At 43.2% G+C, this 7,755-nt stretch overlaps 1 long non-coding RNA gene across 1 annotated transcript; it reads left to right on the top strand.

Annotated features, from left to right (window-relative positions):
* Nucleotides 1–3,876: 3,876 nt before the first annotated feature.
* On the top strand, nucleotides 3,877–4,528 carry LOC120040467. The gene is made up of 4 exons (XR_005475664.1): nucleotides 3,877–3,942; nucleotides 4,065–4,214; nucleotides 4,324–4,373; nucleotides 4,495–4,528. It is a non-coding gene; the product is annotated as an uncharacterized LOC120040467 (long non-coding RNA).
* The last annotated feature ends 3,227 nt before the right edge of the window (nucleotides 4,529–7,755 follow it).

Genomic DNA, 7,755 nt, shown 5'->3' with positions numbered 1-7,755 from the left:
TATAGGAAAGCATCTGGTGGCAAAAAAGCCAAAAACATAAAATTATTAATTCATTCAAGGTTTACAAATATGCCCAATCAATAGAACATTATGTCAGAAAACAATAGTCTAAACCCAATGTCTCTACCATATATGGTTGAAAAGTTACCAACGATTTACCTCACAACACCAAATATGGAACACATCAACACTGTATAAGGGATTTGCGTCATTTCAAATCTGGTATCAGGACAAAATGTGATTCAGTCACAGAATATACTTTAAGTATTTTTATTAAACTCAAGCGATAAATGGTAAATGCAATTTTCGTAAATACGGGTTCACTGTACCACCCCGCAGGGTAGAACAGGGAACTGGCAGGATGTAAGCAAACAGCTGTTCTTATACTGTGACAGACTAGTTCCAACCCGTCTGTTGGCCTATCACAGTAGAGGCTGAGCGTGGTTTAAACTCTGCTCAGCCAATCGCCGGCGCTCAGGCTAGTCTAAGCCTCTTTGCGCTCTTTGGTATCCCGGCGCTGTTGCTGTGTAGATTACGCTCCCTCACCCCAGAGACTGAGGTCAGACAGCTCTGCAACATTGTCTGCGCTATTTGCACCTGTATACAAAAGCACACTGTTCTCGCTCAAGGCTAACCACAGCTTCCCAGCACACTTATCTGGGGCTAACTGTTATTCCAGCACACACACACACAGACACCCAGGCGCCCAGGCCAACAGTTGCTAATATTCAATCACATGTGATATAGCATTGGGTTATAGTGCAATAAACACAAATCCTAACAACTGTCAAGTACAAGTATATGAATGTTATAATATTGTAGAGAACAAGCTAATGATTAATTCTATGTAATTTCTAATGACATCAGGCAAAGAAAACGACGTTTGGACATGAATTTCGTAGCTCCCTCTTGAATTGACCCTTTTTCTCTCTACATTGTATAGCAAGTAAGTGAATATATAAAAAGAATATGTCATTCATCAGACACTTTTATCCAAAGCAACTTACAATAAAACCTGCTGTCGTTTATGTATGGGTGGTGACGGGAATCGAACCCACTACCCTGGCGTTGCAAGCGTCATGCTCTATCATGGTCATGGGTGCACCTCAGCCACGCTCAAGGTCCTAAACGATATCTTAATCGCCATCGATAAGAAACAATACTGTGCAGCCGTATTCATTGACCTGGCCAAGGCTTTTGACTCTGTCAATCACCACATCCTTATCGACAGACTCAACAGCCTTGGTTTCTCAAATGTTTGCCTCGCCTGGTTAATCAACTACTTCTCCGATAGAGTTCAGTGTGTAAAATCGACTTCCTGTAGTCCGGGCCTCTGGCATTCTCTATGGGGGTGCCACAGGGTTCAATTCTTGGGCCGACTCTCTTCTCTGTATACATCAATGATGTCGCTCTTGCTGCTGGTGAGTCTCTGATCCACCTCTACGCAGATGACACCATTCTGTATACTTCTGGCCCTTCTTTAGACACTGTGTTAACTACCCTCCAGACGAGCTTCAATGCCATACAACTCTCCTTTTGTTGGCCTTCAATTGCTCTTAAATACAAGTAAAACTAAATGCATGCTCTTCAACCGATGACCGTTGGCTGGCCCTCGCTTCATACTCGTCGACAAACCCACTGGCTCCAGGTCATCTACAAGACCCTGCTAGGTAAAGTCCCGCCTTGTCTCAGCTCGCTGGTCACCATAGCAGCACTCACCCGTAGCACGCACTCCAGCAGGTATATCTCACTGGTCACCCCCAAAGCCAATTCCTCCTTTGGCCGCCTCTCCTTCCAGTTCTCTGCTGCCAATGACTGGAACGAACTACAAAAATCTCTGAAACTGGAGACACTAATCTCCCTCACTAGCTTTAAGCATCAGCTGTCAGAGCAGCTCACAGATCACTGCACCTGTACATAGCCCATCTATAAATAGCCCAAACAACTACCTCATCCCCTACTGTATTTATTTTATTTATCTTGCTCCTTTGCACCCCAGTATTTCTACTTTGCACATTCATCTACTGCACATTCATCTACTGCAAATCTACCATTCCAGTGTTTTTAATTGCTATATTGTATTTACTTCGCCACCATGGCCTATTTATTGCTCTACCTCCCTTATCTCTCCTAATTTGCTCACATTGTATATAGACTTGTTTTTCTAATGTATTATTGACTGTATGTTTGTTTACTCCATGTGTAACTCTGTGTTGTTGTATGTGTCTAACTGCTTTGCTTTATCTTGGCCAGGTCGCAGTTGTAAATGAGAACTTGTTCTCAACTTGCCTCTCAACTTGCCTGCCTGGTTAAATAAAGGTGAGAAAAAAAATGAAAAAAAATATATCAACTGAGCTACGAAGGAGCACGTCAACGTGACTAGAATGATGACAAGCAATTTTAACGGATTCTAAAGGGAATCATAGAATTCCAAACTCATTTCTATGGGAACACAGTTGTCAATTTTGTAAACAATCATTTTCGAACGTGTGTTGCCAAGAGACATCTAACCGACGTTCTATGGAACGTTTTCTGTGCGAAAACAACAACTTCAGTTTGCTGCTGACAACAAACTTGTTTGATTTTTGAGACCTGAGATAGAACAATCGACTGGAAAATGCCTGGGGGCTTTTCAAGACTGGCGGAGAGAGTGCGTGGACGTCGGCGGCCTACTGCGTCGACAGGTTGTTCAAATTCATTTGAGGCTTGTTTTTCTTGTCTTTTTCTGTTTTGCAGGGTTCGTGGTTGTCGACAGGTGGACAGCGACTTCGAAGAGGGTATGTGGAGTTTAAAACTCTTATTTTACTACATTTAACAATATCATTATCATTTGCGAAATGTTGTGTATTTCTATAATTCAGACTTGGCAAAAATGCTTGTGCTAGAGATGTTGTAGCTAGCTAGTTAACATTAACTTTAGTAACTGTTGCTAAGCGATCGACTTTTGCTACCTAGCTAGCTAGTATTAGCAAACGTGCTACGTTTTATGTCCTAACAATTGTTTATTTTATATTCCAATGTTCCTCATTTTAGAAACAACTGTCCTGGATGAGGTCCAGTTGAATGTGCCATTGGATGATGTGCCAGATGTTCCACAGCTGCCAGTCCTCCTTGATGTCCAGAATGCTGCTATCATCCTTGAGGATGTGCCAGATGTGCAGACTATCCTTGAGGTACAATTTTCTGAAAGTTTGGGGTTTTATGTTTGAAAAATATCCCAGATATTCAAGTTGTCTCTTTGACATGAAACAAATATCTTGTCTGCTTTCTGCTTTAGGAGGCCACTGGCAATTGGCAGTTGGTTCCGATTAGGTTCAGCCCCCTGTACTGTGGGCCTGTTGTGATCAGGGTAAGAGACCCCCACACAGTCACATCACGGTTACAATGTTTACTGTTTCCAACATGAATTTATTGTAATGTGCAGAACAATGCCAGTCCGGTGGTTAAAGCTTGGAGAACTTTCCAGTTCATCAGCCCCATCATCACCTACATGCGTGGGGGATCCCAGGTATGTGTCTTTGTAACTTCCTAATCTACATTGTCAGTCATTTGATCTTGATGGAAATGTGTCACAGCAATTGCTGAAGTGGTTTTGTTGATGTTGTCTTGTTGTTTATCTCAACAGCAGGTGGTGGTGAGGATGCACCACGTGAGTAGGGTGAGAGGCCTGGAGACTCAACTGGTGTGGGCCATCTCCAAGGAGACAGCCAGGCTTAGTCCAGAGGGCATCCCCTACTGTGCCACCAAAGTGCAGTCCATCACTTGGATCCAGGTAAGACGTAAATACTACTGAAATAGTATTAGATTAGGCTTTTCTTCACTTATTCCATTTGGCCTTAACATGTATTCTATCTCTGTCAGCGTGTGGCTGGCATGGTGACCCACTATGCGTCTCACCTCCGCCACGAGACGTCTGTGGACGTGACGCTTGGCTGCTACCAGGTAAATAAACGATTTCCTATGTATATAGACTAGACATTACTGGGCAATTTTTGCATTAGATTTGGTGTGTTTTCTAATAACGTGTGTGTGGTAAACAGGTGTGTTGTGTGTGTTTTGAGCAGCAGACTGATGTCTCAGTGGTGTACGCCACTCTCCACATGGGGCTGGACGGGCTTCTCTCCTCTTCAGCGTGGTCGGAGGCTGCCTCCTTCTCTACGCCCACCACTCAGCAGTTCACTGACCCAGAGCCTGAGGGCCACAACTGCTATGAGGTCAAACGTTACACACACATACTATTGACTAGGAGCATTAAGATTGACCGATTGTTTGTTATGTCATTGCATTGGTCACTGATTTTGAATGCTTGTTTTGTTGTCGTAGGGCTGGGAGGAGGACCTGCTGCCTGAGGAGAGGGAGGTTCCTCTGCTAAAGTGAGTTCCTCTAAATGTCTGTGTAGTCTGGGCTTGTCAGATGCTGAAGGATAGTGGTCATAATGCTGTTATCCCCCATTGACTCTAATGGTTGACATGCTCCATTCCCTCCCTTTCACAGCCTCTACCTTACCATCAAGAGAGTGGAGGACATCGCCCTGAGGCTCGTCTCCCTGCGCCAGGCCTTCACTGTGAGTGGACCCACTTTTTTATTTTTCTCTCTGTGACTTCTTGTTCTGTCTCCTAGAGGAAGATGCCTCACCCTAACTCTTCCCTCGACCCTGCTTGGTTCCACCCTGAGCAGGAACCATCTGTTTGTGGCGGGAAAGGTCCTCCTGGGCGCACTGGTTCAGGCCAACCACATGGTAACTCACTAACTCATTCTCTTTCAAGGGAAAGAGAGCGTCCCTGAGGGGAAATGTGTTCTGTTCACTAAGATGCTCTTTTCTTTGTCATAGGACGAGGCCAAGTTCATCCGTACCTATAACGACTTTGTGGACTACCTGAGTGACCCCTCCAAGCGGAATGACATTGAGAGGGAGCTGGCTGAGGCAAACGTGAGTTCATTAACTCTTTCAAGTCTCACTGAGTTCTTCCACATGCATGTCTTTTATACATCACAGTAGCTGATCTATATGAAATCATTCCTATTTTCTCCAAACGTGTTTTCTTGTCCTAGATCCATCATGTGAACATGATAGATGTCCTCTTTGAGCTGGTGCTGTTTGGGATGATGACAGCTCAGAAGTTCCTGATGGTGGTAAGTAGCATCTCACTGGTACATGTTTTGATATCTCTCTATTAGCAGTTTCACTTAAATTCCTCTTCTCTTCTATTCTCTCCTCTTTTCTCCTCCTTTGTTTCCTTTAGCACCCTGGTGGGTTCGTGGAGCGTCTGTACGCTCTCCTGTACTCCTTCCTGCCCACTGCTGCCAACATGGAGCCAGAGGCTGACAGATACCTGCTGCTGCTCAATGTAAGAGTCAAGAGGTTACTTCCTGTTTACTTCCATATTCTTAGTGTACTTCCTTTTTACTTCCTTATTCATGGTTAACCAGGTTCCAATGCCATTTTAGGGGGAGTATTTCTAATTGTCTCTCTCCTCTTGATAAGCTAGTAACTCAGAGCCATTTTCTATGTGTTGTGTGGTGTTCTCTTCAGGGCGGGCTGATGGCTCTGCTAGATGACATGTTTGGCCAGCAGCTGGCCTGGTACTTTAACCCAGAGTCTCTGGTCACGGAGCTCTCCAACCTCCTGGAGTACCACTTGGAGAACCTCATGGCCAGCATGTAGTCCTACTGCAGGGACCATACTCCTTTCTCCTTCTCTCTCTCTTTTGAAGGAATTGAGGACTTGAAGTGCTTTGTTGAACCCTGATTAGTTAACACCCATTAATTTAATGTATTCTCTTGTTTTCTCTGCCCACAGGATTCTTGTGACACTTTGCCACCCAACAGGGATCTAGACACCAATGCACTACATTACTTTGCACTGAATTTGACATTATTAAATAAAATAAGTTGTAGTTCAAAAACATTTTTGTTTCCGTCTTTTCATCTATTTGATTTTATGACCATTTCCTCTTCCTAGAGGTATAATGCTAATATTAGATTATTACATGAACAATGATGCTTTATTATCTGCATATGGAAATAAAAAAACAATGTTTAGTTGATTTACAGATACTACAGGCCCACACTTTATATGGTTTTGTACTGTGGTTTGTGATACTGTACTATTTAAAAACATGTAGGACTACATACACTTGAGTGCACAAAACATTAGGAACGTCTTCCTAATATTGAGTTGCACACCCTTTTTCCCTCAGAACAGCCTCAATTCGTCGGGACATGGACTCTACAAGCTGCCCTAAGCGTTCCACAAGGATGCTGGCCCATGTTGTGTCAAGTTGGCTGGACGTCCTTTGGGTGGTGGACCATTCTTGATACACATGGGAAACTGTTGAGCATGAAAAAAACAGCAGTGTTGCAGTTCTTGACACACTTAACCCGGTGCGCCTGGCACCTACTACCATACCCCGTTCAAAGGCAGTGAAATCTTTTGTCTTGCCGAATCACCCTCTGAATGACACACACAATCCATGTCTCAATTCTCTCAAGGTTTTAAACTCCCCTTCATCTACACTGATTGAAGTGGATTCAACAAGTGACATCAATAAGGGGTCATAGCTTTCACTTGGTCAGTCTGTTATGGAAAGAGCAGGTGTCCTCAATGTTTTGTATTATCAGTGTGTGTAGTAACCTGGTACAGTATAAAGTATACCACTAGAGGGGGTAATTGCTTCAGTCTTGAGTGTTACTTCTCACTATCCCTACTCTACATTAAACTATGTCAACTGGTTGATGATACCACCATATTTTTAAGAGACATTGTCCTAAATCCACATGTTATGACTATAACTACTGTTCGCTGAAGGAGGGAAACTAGGTATAACCTACTATCAAATCCACGCCTCGCTGGAAGCCCCGCTTTCCACAGGTGATGAGAGTGAGGCTTGGATTTATTCCTTAAATTTAATACCGCTCTTCAGCGACCCAGGAAAGGGCGGGGACAAACAGGTTTACCTCGTTTCCCTCTTTCAGGGAAGTGTAATTATAATCAAAGTTACACTCCCTTTCAGTCAGTCAATCAATAGATTGATACAACATACTATGGGGAAATAAACTAATTCCCCAGCCTACCCACACGGATACTAAATGAAACGACCCCTGGCAGACCACCCAGACCTGACCCTACAAGAAGCGTCAGTTTTGTCAATTTATTCATTGTCTTTTGTTTGAAACACTCCTGTCAATGTTGAGTAAGGACGCACACCTGATTACGCATATAGAAGTAGGACTAGTCTACCTGGCCTGCACACAAATGTAGGCCTATAAATGTGCCCATTTGGGTATGTCTGATAGTATTTCTGATTGTCTTAACGCTGCACCACTAATGAGTTGTGGAGCTTCTCACAGTAATTTTTTCTTCACCTCCAAACAGCAAGTAAACAAAGTCTAATCAAAATCAATTGCGAATGACAATAGTTCCTCAAAGTATTTTCGTAAAGTATTTCCAGCTCTCGCCTTTTCGATAACCACTCAGCATAAAGGGGAAAAATGTAATGCTCTGATCCAGTGGAAATATCATAAAATACCTGATTACTTCTTATCCTTTGCACAAATAGCCTACAGCTTTGTCTGTCCAGAATTCACTGGAGCAGGAAACTGAGGACCTAGAGTATTTTATACAATGTTGCAAGCTTGCTATCCGAGTTTCTCTGACCCAGTTGATAGTTTATACAATGTTTCAAGCTTGTTGTAGACAGGCCATGTGCAGCCAATGTGATTTTTAGGATATTTATTTTTACAAGGATATTTTCT

This window comes from Salvelinus namaycush, unplaced genomic scaffold, assembly GCF_016432855.1.
Source record: "Salvelinus namaycush isolate Seneca unplaced genomic scaffold, SaNama_1.0 Scaffold354, whole genome shotgun sequence".
Lineage (NCBI taxonomy): Eukaryota > Metazoa > Chordata > Actinopteri > Salmoniformes > Salmonidae > Salvelinus > Salvelinus namaycush.
Note: the sequence above shows the minus strand (reverse complement) of the source record. Positions and strands in the feature narration are given on the sequence as shown.